This window comes from Pinus tabuliformis, chromosome 6 (genome assembly GCF_031772625.1).
Source record: "Pinus tabuliformis cultivar Carrire ecotype Pingquan chromosome 6, CPIR1, whole genome shotgun sequence".
Lineage (NCBI taxonomy): Eukaryota > Viridiplantae > Streptophyta > Pinopsida > Pinales > Pinaceae > Pinus > Pinus tabuliformis.
This window is the reverse complement of record NC_142292.1, coordinates 1,187,857,444-1,187,877,468: the sequence shown is the minus strand read 5'-3', so window position 1 is coordinate 1,187,877,468 and position 20,025 is coordinate 1,187,857,444.

The window sequence follows — 20,025 nt, the reverse complement described above, 5'->3', positions numbered from 1 at the left end:
TATCAGGAATTGAACAAAGCCACTAAAAAGGACCCTTTTCCTTTACCTTTCATAGATCAAGTGTTAGACGGTCTGGCAGGGAAATTTTTTTCTCTTTCCTAGATGGGTTTAGCGGGTACAATCAGATTAAGATCAGCTTGGAAGACCAGGATAAGACCACTTTCACTTGCCCTTGGGGTACCTTCGCATACCGGGTCCTTCCTTTTAGTTTGTGTAACGCTCCTGCCACTTTCCAAAGAGTGGTATTGAGTATATTCTCTGAATTAGTTCATAATGCAGTAGAGATATACATGGATGACTTTACTCCTTATGGCTTTGACTTTCAGGAAGCCTTATCTAATCTAGGAAAATTTCTAGACAAATGTATCAAGATGAACTTGTCCCTCAGTCCATAAAAATGTGAATTTTTGATGACTGAAGGGACTGTGCTAGGTCATGCAATATCTCAACAAGGACTGTAGGTGGACCCCAACAAAATTGCGATCATCCAAAGGGTCTCACCTCCTCAAAAGGTGAGAGATGTCAGAATTTTCCTAGGCTTAGCGGGGTATTATCGAAATTCATTAAAGATTTCAGCAAGCTAGCCTCTCCTTTGTTTGTTATTTTAGGTAAAGATGTCGGGTTTATATGGTTGGAAAACTGTCAAGAAGCGCTAGATACCTTGAAAAGCATGCTCGTGACTGCCCCAATTCTGAGAGGCCCAAACTGGGTCCTCCCTTTCCACATTTACAAAGATGCCTCAAACAAAGCAGTAGGAGCAGCCTTGGGACAAATTGATGAAAAGTTACCTTATGCCATATACTTTATATCAAAAACTTGTCAAAGGCAGGTTAACTATACAGTGATCGAGAAGGAGCTCCTAGCTGTCGTGCATTCTTTAAACAAATTTAGACATTATATCACATGCTATCAAAATTTTGTGCACACTGATCATGCTGCAATTAGATATTTAATGAACAAACCGGATGTGAATGCTCGCATTATTGGATGGTTGCTTTTACTGTAGCAGTTTGATTTGACCATTGTTGATAAGCCTGGGAAAGAAAATGTTGTTGCTGACTTTTTGTCTAGAGTAAATTTTCCTGCAGGTGAAGAAGGAATGGTGGATGACCAAATGCTAGATCAACACCTGTTTGCTATCTCAATACTCTCTCCATGGTTTGCTGATATAGCAAACTACTTGGTTTCAGCACAGTTCCACCACATCTATCCTCAAAACAGAAGAGCAAGATAGTGAGGAAAAATGCCCCTTTCACCTGGATTGGTGGCAATCTCTTCAAACTTGGCCCAGATCAGATCTTGAGAAGATGTACCAGGGAGGAGGAAGTCTTTGACATCCTCCTGACTTGTCATGATGGGCCTTGTGGAGGTCATTTTGCAGCAAAAAGAACCGCCTTCAAGATACTGCAAGCAGGTTACTACTGGCCCACTCTTCATCAGGATGTGAGGAGATATACCAGCCAGTGTGATCAGTGCCAGAGGATGGGGAAACCTACTCCAAAGGATGAGATGCCCATGCAACCTCAAGTGACCTTTGAGCCATTCGAGAAGTGGGGCATGGACTTTGTGGGTCCTATCAGCCCTCCTTCAAAGCAGAAGCAATACATCATTGTGTGCACCGATTACCTGACAAAGTGGGCAGAGACAAAAGCAATCAAAGTAGCGATAGAGGAAAAAGTAGCTGAATTTTTGAGAGAGAACATATTCTACAAGTTTGGGTATCCAAGAGAATTGGTCACAGATCAAGGTAGTGAGTTTATTTCCAATTTGATTGAAGACCTGCTCACACATCATAGAATCAAGCACAACACTTCAACCCCTTACCATCCACAAGCCAATGGGCAAGTGGAGGTCACTAACAGAGCATTGGGAGGGATCCTAACAAAGGTAGTGAGCAGCAGTAGAAAAGGCTGGGCAGACAGATTAGTTGAGGCCACTTGGGCCTACAATATAACATGGAAGACCACTACAGGGTTCACACCCTATGAGCTAGTCTATGGGAAGAAGGCTTTGATGTCAATAGAATTTGAATTCAATACCCTGAGGATGGCAGCTCAATTGGACCTAGACCTCACCCATGCACAGAAAGAAAGATTACTTCAGCTCAATGGATTGGATGAACACATAATGCAGGCCCTTCTCCATACAGAGGTAGTTTAGCTTCAGAGAAAGATATGGCATGACAAAAAAATCAAGGAGAAGCAATTCCAAGAGGGAGATTGGGCACTACTCTATGATTCAAGATACAAAGATTTCAAGGGCAAGCTAAGGACAAGATGGCTAGGACCCTACAATGTGGAGAAATGCAATGACAATGGTTCAGTTCTGATCATAACCATTGATGATGAAGCCATCCCCATGCTTGTCAATGGACATCGGTTGAAAGTCTACAAGAAACCCCTCTCCAAGCGAGAGTTCATTGAAAATTTGAATAAAAAAGTGATGGTAGTGGAGCATATCTTGGCCTCCACTTCATCCACCCACTGAAGAAAAAATAAAAAATAAAAAATAAGGACCCAAGTGAAAACCTCCATGAGGCACTTGAGTCCCATCATTGGGTTGAAAACCTCTTCTGAGGCGGTCCAGTGATGTCAAAAAAGAAAAGAGAAAAATAAGATCCCTGGGTGAAAACCTCCCTTGGAGGCACCCAATGCAGGCAATTAGGGTGAAAACCTCCCTAAGCTGCCCTAGTTGTTTTCAAAAAAAAAGAAAAAAAAAAAGAGAAAAAATACGAAAAGAAAAATGAATTTCCAGTTGCATTGCAGGTTTGCAGGAGGACTACAGGAAGCAACAGAAGGTGCCAAGGGAGCCCTGGAACCAATACCAGCACCTATCCTACCTTCCCACACCTTTCTCCATCATTCTTGGCATTCTTATCACCTCACTGTGCTTCTTTTTCAAAAACTGTGTTTTCTATAGGAGGCTCCTATAGGAATTACAGAGAGCCAGAAATGGATATAAAAGGTAGTTAAGGGACAAGGAAGCTTCATAAAAGATCTATAAACCCTCCTGCAGTCTTCAAACCCCCTTGCCATCATCTCCAAGCCTGCATCACATCCCAAGCATTATTCTTCTTCCTGCCTAAGAAAAACACAGAAAAAAATAGTTTTTTAGGAAAAAGAAAAAAAACAAAAATAAGAAAGAAAACAGCACCAGCCACCTCACCTGAAGCCTACCTATTACCTCTCTATCTCTATCTACATCCCTGGCATCATCCTCACAGCTCCAAGCATAGAAAAAAGCTGAAGTTTCAAAGGGAGAAGCAGCTATAGGAGCTCCTATAGGAATTCCTGTAGCAACTGATCCCATTAAAATTCAGCATCAGGAGCAAGAGGGTGAAAATATGAAGGTTGAAGAAGACACCTATAGATCAAATCCAACCAGAGAGGAACCCACACAAAGCTCAACCACACATCAGCAAGCAAATAGCATGCATCAAAGGAAACAAAGGCATGCAGTAGAGAGAAAGAGCCACAACCTTCACAACAAATACATTCGAATCTCAGGTAAGTAACTAACCCACTCCTCTGTTTTCATTTGTGTAATTAGAAAGCATGTAACAACAATGAGATGGTTGAGGTTGAATGAGGGAAAGGTGGCCAGTTAACTTGGCCACCTTCAGCTAGTTGACTCCACTCATCTGAAGATGTCACCCACAAGTAGTGGAGGAAATGTGAACTCCAATGCAATCATGAGGGATGGCTATGAGGAAAGGGCCATGATGACAAGGTAGGTGGGGACTAATGGTCCAAATATGGCCAACGTACACTTGGCCAGCTCACCCTCCATCACCGGAAATATCCATAAACAACAATAAGTAGTCCTCCCCGAGCACTTTCCTTCATTCTCTCCTCGAAACTCTGCTCTTGCAATCTCCTTGTGCCCCCACAACCTTGTAACCATCATTCTCCATTGATCTCTCCCATATTCCTGCTCTTGGCATTTTCTATAGGAGCACTTATAGGTTCTATGGGAGAACCTACAGGAATTCTACAGGAGGGACAACAGTCTTCTACAGGAGGGCCAGTGAGTGGTTTTGAAGGGAGAAAACACAGGTTTTAGCACAATTCTCGGGTTGAGAAGGTAGGTTATATGCATACCCCCATTGAATATCAAAATAAGCAAGCAGTGGTTAAATTTTGAAGAGGAAATAAAGCCTTTAGCTGGAGGAAATACATGACATAATTTCTGCTTATTTCTTGAAAAAACATAGTCTCTCTGTTTCTTTGTTTTTCTTCAAAAATTGTTGTCTCCTTCTCCTCATTTGGTTTCCCAAAGAAGAATAAACAAAATGATAAGAGGTTTTATGAGGAAGGAGCCCACTAACTCCCCCAGGCTCTATGCACATCCCCAAGTAGTGGACATATTCACAAGAGCAAATTAGATGAAATTTTTTGAGAAATTCCGGGGGTTTGATGAGGAAATTGTTCAAGACCTACTCCTTGGTCCCTCACACTAGAACACATGCCATTGTCACCTTTAGAGGCCTTTCCATGGAGGTAACCCCTGAATTTATAAGTAGGGTCACTACCTTTCCTCTTGGATTGCCTTGGAGCAAGGATGAGAAGCCAATTGGCCAAGTTGCTAAGAAAAACTTCTTCCAAAACAATGAAACCCCTATAGAAGATAAAAATAGCCTAAGAAGGGCTAGCATACCATATCCTTGGGATGAGGTTAGCTACCAAATAATCAAGTATATTTCCTGTCACGGGAGGTACAACATTGTCTATGGTTACTACTTTAGGATCCTTCATGAATTAAGGTATGGCATGGACACTCCAGCCCCTCAGAAGCTCAACATCCCCTACTTCCTCTTGCAGTCCCTCATTGACTCCAGTACTAAAGTAAAAACAAGAAATCTAGAGCAGATAACTCACCATGGGTTAATCAAAATTTTAGTGGAAGAAGCCCTCCATACATTTACACTCCCTATAGCATGGGAAATCTTCAGAAACATGATAGTTGAAGATGACATAAAGACCCTGACCTATGATATTAGTCCTACTGGTAGTGAGGAGGAAGAGCAGCAAGGGGGAGAAGGTGAAGCAACTGGTGAGTTAGAAGAGCAAGAAGGGAAGAAGGAAGAAACCAAGATAGAGGAGGAAAAAACGGAAGAAACAGAGCAAACAAAGACAGAAAAAGAGGCAGAAAAGACAGAAGTGTCCCCTGAGACTCTAGAAAGAGAGGTAGAAGCTTCCCTCACTGCCCTCAACACACAAATTAAGCCAAAAGAGAAGAGGAAGAGGCAGACCTCAATGTATTTCAAGGCTAGGAAGAGCACAAGAATAAAATCAGGGAAACCCCGACCTTCTTCAAAGTGCCAATTATTATTTGAATATTCACCCTCTATCCAAGGAAAAGAATCCCCTTCCAAGGCACCTATCACATATGAAAGGGGAACTCCTAGATCCCCCACATGGAGAGAAAAGGTAGAACTACAGGACCAAAAAACAATCGTATAGGAGGCACAAATAGTTCTACAGGAGACCCAAGAGCTTGAGAAAAGGGTAGAATGACAGCCACAGGGAAAGGAGGAAGAAATAGAGCTACAAGAACCTGATCCCTAGCCAAGTCTTGGCTCCTACTACAGTCTTCTTGAGGGGGAAAGAATAATTCCACAAAAATTTGCAATCCCTCTATTCTTTGAATTAGAGAAGGAAAGGATAAGGACCCATAGATGGATGAAAATAGCCAAATCCAAAGGGGTTGAGGATATTGGCCATATGGAGAACAAACTTAGAGAAATGGGCAGAGAGTTAAGTGATGCTAGACACAGAGAAGAAATCACAAGGAGCCACCTTGAAACTGAAAATAAATTGCTAAGAAGACAACTGCAAGAGAAAGAGACCCAATTGGCATGCATGGCCAGCTGGTCCATGGAGTCATTGCAATGTAGGTAACCCACAAAATCCTATGGCCTGTATCTCAAGGAGTAATGGTTACAATTTCAAATAAATACTTTGGCACAAAGAGGCACCATGCTTTTCTAAGATTACAGGAAGCTTATGGACCTGTGTGACCAAATCACATCAGAAGATAAGGCAAAGATGGCAAAATTCTACCTGCATAACATGGCCCTCACAGACATGAATGTGTGGGACCCCAATGCTAGGCTAGGGGACCTGCAACTAATGGCCATGGCCTCATGGATGAACCATGAAGAGTTAAGGGCAGCAGAAATAAGAAGGTTGATGATAAAGGAGCAGAATGAGCCATTAATGATCAGAGTTGAGCCATCAGACCCCATGGCACTCATCAGCACACATAACCTGCTTGCCCATAATCCTCAGATTGCCCCTAGATATATAAGTGATCAAGCACAAGCCATTGCACATTTTGAGGATATGGAAAGGTTACTTGGGGATGACTGTGTACATGCATGTATGAGGAGATGGAATACCTTACCACATAGTCTACAGATCAGGGAATATCATTCCCCAATGAGGATGAGGGAGGCATTAAGGAGAGTGCCCATGTATAAGCGCTCCATGCAGAGGTTGAAGGTCAATTGGATTGGCCTCAAATTGAGTCCCCCATTGCTGCTAGGCATGCTGGAAGGTAGAAGAGAGGAAGAAGAGTAGGAGCAGTGGGAAGAAATAGACAGGAAGGTAGGATTCTATGACAAGGAAGAGGAGACCACATCAGAAGCATGGGATGCTAGGGAGGCCACCAGGGCCATAAAAGATGAGGAGATGGACTAGGTTACTCAAAGGATGAGCAACACTTTCAGTAGGGGGGTGATGACGAGCCTCATACATGGGTAATTATATGGGCTCATTTTACCTCCAAACATAGTCAAATCAACCATTCTCTTAGCTTATTGTATGATTTTCTAATTATATTTATGCTTATAGAGTGAGTTGAGTTAGTTATGATGCCATGTGGTCTAATATGTGTTTAATGTAGATTATTGATGAATTTTGTGGTCAAAGTCAAGGATCCAGTGGAAAAATGGCAGCAATAACTCGAAGTGGATAAAGGAGAGGACTTATAGGAGGGAGTCTCCCTCATTTATTACTTCTCACTTCGAATTCTCCTTCATTCAACTTAGAGCACAAGCAACCAAGTCATGTATTAGCAGGCAGTCGACCAAGTGGAGGATGACTGATGACTATCTCGAGTTTTGGGAGCCAAGCCTCTATGATTTTAAGGAAGCTATTGGTAGCTTCATTTGTATAAGTAGAGAGGTGTAGGGCCTCACTAGGGTTAGACTTTTGTTGGAGTTTTGTTGTACTTTTGCTTATGTAAACTCTGCTCAACTTCGAGCTTATTATTTTGGTAGTTTCATGTAATCTTGTTATTATTCTGGAAATAAAGATGGAATCCTTTTTGAGTTAGCACTGAGTTACCTCAGAGGGCTGAAACTCTTGGGTTAGGGCCCAATCAAAGTAGCCAAGCTCCTCTTTACTTGTATTTGTATGTTTTATTTCAGTTGTAGATTAGATTGCTATTAGAAGTATTTCTTTCATGGTTAAGAATAGGTTGTTTTTGATGATTCAGTCGTTTGCTTCCATTTGTGCTTTCTATAGTAGGTTAAGCATTGGTAAAGAAAAGATCCAAAAGGCTAGCAATAGTGCCTTGGCCTCTCTTACTCCCTCTTGGACCATGATTTGAGGCAAAGACCCTCTTGCTGCCCCAAAAACACAAATTTTCCTCATTCATAGGACTTCTAGTGTTTACGGCTTTCTAGTTGGTTAATAGTCTAGTTTGCTTTTCTTTAGAACTTCTACATCATGTTCACTTATTTATTTACCATAATCTTCTTCCATGCTTTCCTTTCTTGTAGTAATTATCAGCATTTCCTTTCATAGATCACAATTTAAATTAGTTTGATGCAAAACTCTGTTTTTCTAGATGCACTTATTTCATCGCTTGCTTCATCTCAATGGTTGAATGTCAGTTGTCTATGCAACAGATATCTTCCCCTAGCATATCAGCTCATCAGCCATCCCATCCTCCATATGATCCATGCCCTATAGGTCACCCAAGTCTCCCCTCAATTCTGCCTTAGTTTCCTGTGTTTTCCATAGAATTCCTTCTTCTCTCCTTGAGAAAATCCAATCATATTTCTCTCTCCTAGTGATTCTTGGTAGACCCTAGGTGCCCTAACACTTCAATGCAACCTTCATCCACCTTTTCCACCCACTTTCACACCTTCAAAATAGCCAAAACTTCTCTCGGCCTCCTCTTGTAGGCCTCCTGTAGAATGTTGTTTTTCCACCTGTAGATTTCCTGTGTCCTCCTGTAGATTTTCCTGTAGGCTTCCTTTTGGAGGCTGAGTGTGGGAAAAGCCTCCAGAAGGCCAACTGAGACCTCCTAGGACCCAAACACACCATCCTACATCCTCTCAAGTTCCAAAACCACCTTTCAACACCACCTATTCGCTGCCACATTCACAAACAATAAATCACATACATGTCAAGTTCACATAAAAATGCATAAAAATCCAAAAAGATGTTTTTTGCTCATTTACTTCTAGAAATAGCTTAGTTAGATGTTGTTTACTTCTTTGAATAGATAAATGGCATTCTTTTCATGGTTTTCATATTTCTTTATGCAAAAGTAGGATTTGCTTGGTTTGCTTTACATTTCAGTCTTTCTCCTTTCTGCAATTAGAATAGCATCTATCTTCCTTTCCTTTCATCACATTTAGAGCTTCTTATGGAATCCATAGAAGTTGGCTTGAGCTCCTAGTGATCTTTCTCCGACTGACTATGTGACAACCTGCAGTAAGAACTAGTACTTGTGCATACAACACCATCGCTTCCAAGTTTGTTACGAACTACCGGGTTGATAAGAGTAAAGAAGGCAGCCCAGGAGTTGCAGCATTATTGCTGCAATATTGGTGCTCACTAGCAAAGCCAACCCTTTCAAGCACAGTTTGTTGAAGGTCAAATGGGTCAAAGTCACCCCTTTCAGAATCAACCATACCTAGGTCATACGTTTCAACTACCTATTCAACCGTGATACAATATGGCTCATCCTGGATACCTAGGAGGTATGCAGATTCCAATTGCTCAGGCTATTCTAGGATATCCTAGATATCCTCCTCCTGGTACTAGACTCATCCTTCAGGGTTATCAATATCCATCACAGGACCCTAATTGCTAGTTTCCCTTCATTGCAACTTTGGATTTTTCTGAGCTTTCTCGGTTAACTAATGATCCACTTCTTTATTTACCATTTTGGCCGACTATTCCTAATAATCTACCCAGTGATATTCCTAAGTTCGAAGGTAAGTTGGGTGAAGATCCATCCAACCATGTTATGACCTATCATATTTGGTGTGCATCCAAATCATTAAACGATGATTCTATTAGATTACAACTTTTTTAACAAACCTTAACTGGTTTGGCAAGCAAATGGTATGTAGAATTTCTATGCGCTTCTTTCAACATGTTTAGTGCCCTTTCTACATCCTTTTTTCCCATTTTTAGTTGCTGATTCGGTATGATAATGGAACTGGACTCTTAACTTCTTTAAAGCAGTCAACATTAACTCATATCTCAGATCACATTCACAAATGGAGATGAAGGCATCACTTAGTTAAATTTTACATTTCAGACCAGATTTTGGCTGAATGGTTCATAAAATCTCTTTTATGCATAGTAACTGAAGTTGTGGCCAAAGGAGGTGTTGTAACTGAAGAGCAGGTAATTTCCCGTGCTTAGTACCTTGATCTTTTTTATACTCAGTTTGGTACTTTGTATGAAAAGATCCCAGATTTACCCCGATCTACCCCAAATAATCCACCTCTTCTAGGATCACATGCTACTGATAGCACGATTGGTTCTATGAGCCAGAAATCTAAGAACAAATAGAAAAATTCTAAGAAATTTCAGGTTGCGGCTCTATCTGATTCACCTGAAGAAGATCCTTCTACCGAAATTACTTTAGAAATTAACGTCATAGAGTCATCTACTGGAAAGGGTAAGTAATTTGGAAATAAGAAAAAGGGAAAAGGAAAAACTAAACAAGACAGCCGTTCTAAGGAGAAATCAAACAAGAATGAACTGTCTGATGAAAAGAGGAAACCTCAATATCCTTTCTTAATTTGTGAGGAAGATCATTACACTAAGGAGTGTCCTCATCGGGCCGAAGTTTCCAAATTCGTCAAAAGTTCACCCACACTTGCTGTTTTGAAGGATCATTTTCCTCCACAAGACATCAAAATGGTTTCTCATGACCAATCCTTCTCATCTGTATCGACGGATGTCATGATGATGTATTCCATAGTTATGGTAGCAACGTGATCCAAAGATTACACATCAAAGAGTCTTGTTGAAGATGGAGATGACTCCAGTTCATCTAGTCAAACTTCCACACCTACTCCTCCTTCTTTTGAACCGTTACATATTAAAAAACCTAACCCTGATATGATAGTTCATCCAGCTCCTAAGGGTATGCTTCGTAAGTTAGTTTTTCATCCTCATGCGAGGGATGCCCAAAACTATAACATCGTTGAAGATCTGGCTATGTCACCTTCGACCAAGTATACCCTTAAAGTGATGACAAATTTTCCAGCACAAAGGAAATTATTATTGTTAGCTATAGGAGTGGTAGATCCTCAAGACTCCCATTTGATTGTTTTCAATCTCGAAAATCATGTCCCACGTCTCCCACACCAACTGGATTTTTAGATACGAGTTCACATCAAAACTTGACGAGTTTTTATAATAGTGATTGATGAAGGAACGTTGACATGCATTATGTCCATTTACTGTTGGAAAGCCTTGGGTTCTCCAACAATCAATCAATCTCCCATGACTTTGAAGGCCTTCGATGGAAGAGGTTTCTGTCCATATGGACTTTTAAATGATTTACCAGTCGAATTAGAGGGAAAAAAAATTGCAATAGATGTTGATGCTCAACTTTACTATAACCTTTTGCTTGGTTGGAGCTAGACTTATGCCATGGCAGCAGTAGTTGCATCATATTTTATGATGATTATGTTTCTTCACAAAGGAAGAATTGTGAAAGTAGATCAATTATCCTACTATACCTCATACCCTAATTCCAGCGGTAGTATCCCATTTGTTGGAAAATCAACCACTCCATATGAGGAAGTTGGTTTTTGCCTACTCAAAGACTCATCTTTGATGGGAACCTTCGCATTCTCTCCACTCATTTTTATTCAGAATGAAGCACAAATTAACATGATTACATCAAGTACTTTCTTCAGAATGAAGCACAAATTAACGTGATTACATCAAGTACTTTCGAATCGGGAGATTCATGGAAAGTACCTTCAGAATTAGAAATGATCTTATATGGTGATGAAATGCCTTGCAACCCTTTTGAGTTATCCTATGAGGAAATTTAGTCTTTTTCCAACTCATCAACATCTGATAATGATTGAATGAATATGATTATTGACGAATATTCTCATTTGTCACACTTGGAACCAATCTATATGTCTAATCCTTTTAACACATATTTTTTAACTAATTAAGGGGTTATGGAAGTTATGACCTTGGACAAAATGCCATGTGATGATACTCATCATCATTCAACTTTCCTGCCATCCTTTGACAAAATTGAGAATAATTTCTCATCTATGTTTTCATATGAGACCCTTAGTAATCCTCAATGTCTAATATCTATCCTTTCTTCCAGTTCTGAACAAAATTTATGGAACACATTGACTATGATACCTATAGATATCTCAGTGAAACCTGGAATAACTGAAAATATTCATATAGAAGCTACTTGTTTGTTAGAAGGGATTTCAACTTACAAAGCCCTATTTCAGGAATTTTGTGACATTTTTGCCTAATCCTATGAAGAAATGCCAGGAATTGACCCTAGCATTGTTGTACATGAAATAAAAACTTATTCGGATGTTAAGCCAGTTAGACAACCATTACATCCTATACATCCGCGAAAGGCTGCTGCCATCAAAAATGAAGTTGAAAAATTGTTGAAAGCAGGTTTTATTTACCCTATTCCTTTAATCGATTGGGTATCAAATATTGTACCCGTTAATTAAAAGCAAGGAACGATTCGAGTATGTGTTTATTATCGAGATATCATTAAAACTTGTCCCAAGGACAATTATCCAACTCCGTATATTGACCAAATTGTCGATGACTATGCCGGAAATGAAATTTTTTCATCTATGGATGGGTTTTTTAGCTACAATAAGATAAACATACTCCCTGCCGATCAATATAAAATTGTGTTTATATGCCCATGGGGAAATTTTTCTTATCATAAGCTCCCATTTGGCCTAAAAAATGCTGGCGCAAATTTTCAACGAGCAATGTCTTATGCATTCCACGATATCAAGCATATTGTTCAACCTTATTTAGATGACCTACCGGCTCATTCTATGAAATGACAGGATCACCTATTGCACTTAAAAGAAATTTTCATTAGGTGTAGGCATTACAATATTCGCTTGAATCTACACAAGTGTGTTTTTTGTGTACAATCAGGTTGACTTATAGGTTTCATCGTTTCAAAGGAAGGCATTCGTGTCGATCCCCTCAAGGTAGAGGCAATCTTGAATTTTCCTGCTCCTTCTAGCCTTACGCAACTCCAAAGTTTGTAAGGGAAGGAAATTTTTTTCATAGATTCATCCACAATTATGTTGAACTAACCTAGGGTTTTACTTGACTGTTGAAAAAGGGTATTCCATTTTTCTGGGATGAACTTGCTGATAAAGCTTTCAATGCATTAAAGTATGCACTGACTAATGCACCATTACTGCATCCACCTAATTATCATCTAGACTACTTTTTGTACTTAGCTGCATACGATGCCACCAATGGCATGGTGTTAGTCCAAGAGGATGATTTTAGCAGTGAACATGTGATTTATTATTTCAGTAGGAGTCTCACTAAAATTGAGATTAAATACGCACATGTGGAGAATCTAGCCTTGGCAGCTGTGCAAGTTGTTCAATGATTTCGTCACTATATACTTCTCCGAAAAACAACTAATGTTTCAGATTGCAACCCTATGATTTACATTCTCACAAAACAATTGCTATGGGGCAAATACTTTAAGTGGATAGTTATTTTACAAGAGTTGATTTGGAATTTGAAAAATCTAAATCAAAGAAATCCTTGATTTTTGCTGAACTATTGTGTGACTTTCCCCATACTGATATAGAAACTGTAGGAGAAGATTCTTTTGCTGACAGATATCTCTTTCTTATTAGTATGTTAGATCCGTGGTATGGAGACATCATTGTATATCTCCAAACACAAAATTTTAGGCCCGAGTTATCCAAAACTGATCGTCGGCAAATTTGATACCAATCCCAACAATACAATATTGTTGGCGACACTCTTTACCATTGTGATGCCGATTTTGTATTCCGACGTTGTTTAACTTTTCAAGAAGCCGAAAAAACTTTAAATGATTGCCACTCTGGAGCGTGTGGCAGTCACATGTCTGGGTATGCTACTACCTAAAAGATATTATGCGCTGGTTATTTTTGGCCATCAATGTTTAAACACTACATCACTACATTCCGAAAATGCCATAATTACCAAATCTATGATTGTAAAATGTGAGCACCTCTAGCTCCTATTCACCCTATCATTGTTGTCGGTCCTTTTTCCAAATGGGGCATCGACTTTGTCACATGTAACCCTCACTCAGATAGGGGGCATGGATGCATTATCCTTGCAGTTGATTACTTTACAAAATGGGCCGAGGCGATGCATACATATAGAGACGATGGTGAAACTGCATCTATTTTCATTTTCAATCATGTAATTTCTCAGTTCAGTGTCCCACAAGCTATTGTTATGGACCATGGTAGTCATTTTCGTAACTTTATGATGGTTGAACTATTTGCACAACTCAACCTTCGGCATGATAGCTCTACTCTGTATTATCCACAACCTAATGGTTAGGTCAAAGCCGTTAATAAAATTTTAACCAATATGATTAAACATATAGTTGGTATGCATAAAGGAAACTGGCATTCTATGCTCTTTTTAGCACTGTGGGCTTACCGTACTACTATAAAAACATCGACCTATTTTACTCCTTTCCAACATGTTTATGGTTTGGAAGCCATATTACCTATTGAATGTGAAATCTCATCCCTCAAGATATCTATCGAATTATTACCTGCTACCTCTGCAGATGAAGAGTGCTTTGTACATTTAGCTCATTTAGATGAAAATCACCATAATGCCATCTTGGCTAGTGAAGCTCACCAGAAACGTGTTAAAGCCCAATATGATCAAAACGTTAACCCTCGTACATATTCAGAAGGTGACCTAGTCTTGGTTTATGATCAAGCTCATGCCAAGTTAGGTGCAGGGAAATTCAAGCCCGTGTGGCATGACCCTTACATCATAAAATGCATATTAGCTAAAGGTGCCTATGAGCTGGTTGATTACGATGGTGTTCCTTTGGGAAAGACCAGAAATGGTCTTTACCTAAAGAAATATTTTTCATAATTTTTTTTTGAAGATTTGTACATTATTTAACGTTTTTGGGTATGTGTGCGAGTTAATGTTTTTTACATTTTCTACTACTCCTTCTTATCTTGTTTTTACACTTGATTTGCAGATGTCGATGTTCTCTCAGACTTACATTGAAATTGCTGATGGCGCTAGCCGTAGTACTCAAAATTTATCTTCTGCAGCCTAGGTTATCTATTCACATAATGATGAGCTAGTCTCTATTCATGGAATATGTGCTAGTCAAACAATGAACAATATAGCAGAATATAGTGCAACCATTGAGCTATTAGATGATGCCATCGCATTTGGTATTCAGCGTTTGATCATTAGGTTAGATTCGCAGCTTGTGGTATTACATTTAAATGGTGTCTATACAGTAAGGAGTCCAACCATGTTAAGAGTATTTTTACGAGTTCGCCTCTTAGAAAGGCAATTTTATTACATCAAATATCAACACATTCTGAGATATTTAAACACATTAACAAATGCATTGGTGAATCATGTGTTAAATAGACATTTGCAACATATGTAAATTAAAAACAATATTCATTCATACATTGATCAAGATAAACATAGGTAAAAAGTAGTAGGTTTTTCATTAAAATAGAGTTTGGGTGTGTCTACAAAATATGTCATCCGAGGACACAAGGCCTCGTGGCCTTTTATTTTTCGAATATGCTGACACCAAAAAGTAAAAAATGGTCCTAGAAACTAGAACAACTAGGCATGATGATGCTCATGATAACACACGATAGCATGAGCAACTCGACACATCAAACATTTGAGAGGCCTTGGAACCCCAACTACAAGCCTTTGATAGGCACGTGGAATGTTATCAACCCTAGTCTCTAGGATGTTGGAAGTCAACCTCTCAAGGTTGTGCTCCAACTCTATCAGTGTGTCCTTTGCCTCTGGGTTCGCTACCGCAACTACTATAGGCTACTCACCTCGTCTAGTGTATCATCTCAGCTTGGATGGTCGGGTTGGATCCACATCTGCACATGAATTTCAGATAATTAGCCTTTGAAGACAAAAAACACATACAAAATTAAAAATTTGAAAATATGTCAGAACGAGAAATTCTTACCTAGATCACCCCATTGAGTTTCGGCAGGAAGTGAGATATCAAGATCACCTTTGTAATCCATCCCGACATACGGAAAGTCCTTGATCGGGACAATCTGCTAGCCTAACCAGTGAAAAAACTCTATCATATACCTCACTACGGGCCCATCACCTCCACGACGTTCCATCAGTGAAACCCACCTCATCATCTGTGGATCCCTTGAACTCCCCTCAGCTGCCAGAATCTACTATGGCCAAAGAATAGGAACACGCTTTAGGGAAAAACTAATAAGAATGGAACCATAATTGAAATTCTCTATTTTTCCATTCTTGTACCTAGTCAGCTGACCCTTCATATTCACTATCATCGCTTTGCACTAGCTGTATACCATGGACTCGCAACATTCCATGGTCATTTGCATCTGTGCCCGTGTGGCTAGATGAAGGGCAGCACTACCACACAGTTTGCAAATAGTAAAAGAAATGGTCCTTAAGGGTAAAAGTTCAATGGAATGAATGTCCATTCATCCATCCTTGGGTGGTGCACCCCTGCAAAAGAACGGTAGGTATCCATCAGTAGTGTCTCTCCTACTCTCGATCCGAATAGTGAAAGATCGCCCCCCCAATGAGACAACCTAGTTAGGAAATAAATATCATCAGCTTCAATGGTAAGGCGATAGTCAGTGATTAAAAAACACTGTTCCTGGACATTCCAAGTCCTTACCAACCACGCCATTAGATCTACCTGAGATTTCATCCCAGGGATAAGCTAATATTTCAGGAGGCCATAGGTCCTGAGAGCCTATAAGGTGATCAGATCTACCAAAGTTGCCAAATCATTGGCTTCATGCTCTCTTTCCCTCCACTCCATTTTTGAGCAATCAAATGACCTAAAATGAACATTTTAAAGCGTTAGAAACATTTTTAAAACTCATTTCACATTTTTATGGCTAAAAACTTGTTTAAAAATTAGCCCCTGGTGCCTGCGTCACTGCCCTTTTATGGAAAAAGCAAAACTGCGTAGATTTTTCCTGCAGAATTCTTTGCAGGCCGTGATTTTCCATTTGGAAAATTTTATCAACCTGCATGGGTCTGATTGAAAAAAACCCGCACAGGGCTGAGGGCACATTCTTGAACAAGGTTTCGCTCCAAAAAATAAAATGAAATCCTAAATTGAAAAACTAAATAGATAAAAAGCTAAGTTATGGAGAGATATTCTACCTGGAAGGAACGATGCATGATTTCGTCCACCAGTTGGCTCAGAATTAGTCCTGGAAGTTTGATGGTAAAAACTCCTCTCTCTGCTCTAAACTTGTGAAAATGCAAATGCTAAAAATAAATTACTTTTTCCCACTTTTATAAGTTTTTGGGGCTTAAAAAAATTTATTTTTTATGTTTTGAACCTTTTTTGGAGGGAAAATGCCCCTTTTGAGAAGTTATGACGAGTTATTGAGTTTAAATATGCATGATCATTTACAGAGTCAAGATGAACCATTTTTGACATTTTAGCATACTTTTATCACTTTTCATGCTCTTAAAAAAATACGAAAAGCGAAAATCATGGAGTCCTTTTTAAGCCATTTTCAGACTCTTTCAAAACGAAAAGATTGTCGTGTACTTGCTTGTTCGAACTCGTAAAGTAAATGAACAACCGTCCACACAGTATAATTTTACCCCCTTTACGGATTGAGTCCGGACTGTTTACGAAAAAAGTATATGTTGACCAGACATGGTCAATAGAGTTCTCTCGTATTATTTTATCCTGTTTTCAGACCTGAGAAACTAAACTGAAGAAAAATAACCTCATGGAGTCTACTTATGTTTTTCTTTCGACTCTCTAAAAATGAAAAATGATGAGCTTTACTTTTTTTTGGCTTGTTAAAATTTTATGGTAAAAGAACTGAATGAGTTTCATTTTTGTGTTTTTTTAAAAACTCTTAAAAGAAAACAACATCGAGTTAACCCTTTACTGGACTCATAAAAATTAAACAATATAGGACTCCTTAAACATGATGAGACCGAACCACTCCTTCTTAGGTTTCGTTAAAAATACTTCAATGGACTCATCCGAAGGAAGAGCTTACATTCCAAGCTTATGTTATCCTCCTCAAGCTTGTAAAAAATAAAGAGGTACTTGCTAGTAATGGTGGGGGAAAATTGGGGAATGAGTCCATTTTAAATTTTCAGATTTAAAAGGTAGCATGTCACTCTTGAACATGACACTCCATCACATTCATGTCCGGGTTGGGAAATCCATTTGCCTTACAGTTAACCAAACCTCATTGAGAGTCTTCATGGTTTTGGGTACTATCATTAAGTCAAATGATGCCAATTCATTGTCGTGTCGTTATGTGTTCAAGAGAAATTCAAATTTAGTTCAAAACCCTTTGAAAACTATATGCCTTCATTTGTGTTGGCCATCCTTGAGTCAATCCTTGCAAACTATTTTCAAAACTTGATATCGTGTTTTGTGTCAGAGGCTTTCCTACAATGGATCGTTTCCTATTGACTTCGACTCATTATTTAGGAAGTTGATTTAGAAACCTTCAGCACCTTGAAGCTTGCATGCCTTAATGGCAGGTTTCTTGCTTTCGATGACAGGTTCTCATCATTGGCCTTCGATCAAATGATTCTATAAGTGTTTGACTTTAGATCACTTATTCACACTCCATAGATTGTACTGGGAGTACCTTGAGATCAATTGTCATTATTGGTGGTTTCTCTCGCGCTTGTTAATGATTCACATTATTGGTCGGTAATCAAGTGGTTTCTGCCATGTTCGACTTTGAGACATTCACTCGCATGGTTAGAATCATACTGTGGATCAAGAGATGGAGATCAAGACCTTGGATCTAGTTTCATCGATCCAGGTTGTGAAGAAATTTTATATTCATGATTATGTAGACAGGTGGCTGCGTCTATGCTGTGTCTACCATATATATAATATTAGTTTTTCCATGTTTTTTCATTGACTTCAGTTTACTCTCAGTATGGAAATGCCTACCTCAAATATGATTTCTTGATATATATATTTGCATTATGTTCCTTGAATGTTCCTTGCAGGTTTTCGACCATTGCCTCTGATCCGATCCTTGGAATGATAAAGCGCTTCAATCTTCAAACTTGTTTTTACAGGCTTTGCACTTTAGGGAACAATCTGTTACATGTCAATTTGTCACCATGATACTTGATTAGTTTATGGATAATTTTAACATCCATGAACATGTTTGAACTAGCTACCTTAGAAGTCACACAACCCAAAATATGTTGAAGTACTTTAGAAATTTGAGTCAAATAGCCGTCACACCTTGTTAAGTTCCACATGTGCCATTTTCTCTAGAGTTTCCCACACATGGGCTGAAATTGACTCTAAGAACAGCGCAAATTTGCACTCTATCTGCCAGTATAAACTCGCGCAGGTGAATTCTAGAAAGTAAAAATAAAAAGTACATTCTAGAAACATAGTTGGTCGAATATTTCCCAACTGAAAGCTTCTAGGTGATGACTATTCGAGCTGTAACCCTCAAAAGATGCATCTCCATCCCTTTTCTCATGGTAACCTAATCCCTCAAAAAATGAGTCTCATCCCTCTCTCATGGATCTGAAACTTCCTCCTCTTAGCCTATAAAATGACTAGAGGGTAGAGGGATTAAGGAGGTCAAAATAGAGAGTAGACAAACTTATGTTGTTGGTTTGAGATTGGAAAACTTGTCATCTAAGGAGGAGTTTGAAGGCATTTGGAGGGGCCTCATGACATCAAGGAAGAGGTTGTAAGGCTCCTCTTATTTTTTGAATAATACAAATGAACACTTTCTCCCATTGATTTTGTCTTATGTGAATGATGAGTGGTTTACAATTATTTATAATGTTTATTCAGGCAAATTCAATCCCTAATTTCCTTGATCATTAGGCTATGTTGTTTGGATTATTATATCACATGTGCTTTTGATCCTTTTATGGTCTATGTTTGCAGGTATTATCAAGCATTGAAGAACTGCATCAAGTCACAACAAGGGATCTTCATCAGGATTTTCGTGAAATAGGTAAGAGGCTCATCCATTAGCTATATTGCCTATAATTCGAACAAGTTCAACTTGGGGAAAGAGTCAATTCAATTCTCATGATTGTTTCTAGTTTCCATTTAGGATCTAGGGAGATCACTCTTGTCCACAAGAGGGATTGTTTAGTGTAACAAACCCCGTGTTCAAATTTCATGTAATAAACTTAATAAAGGAAAAATAAGACCAAGGTCATGGGACACATATTACAAGCTGAATGTTGGGAAAAGTATCCTAATGGGCATCACTTGTTGTCTATTATGTCTAAGGGTAAAGTGGAAAAGACATTAGTGAAGGGCTTGGAAAGGAAAAAAGGCATTATTGGCATTGTATTTATGAAAATAAAGGAAAATAGGAGAAAAGGGAGATGAAAGGTCACAAGTTTACATGAGGAGGAAATTGAAGGAAAATGGAGGAAAAATGAAGAAATTAGAGGCTTCAATGATAAAAAGGCTTATGAGGATTAGTTCACA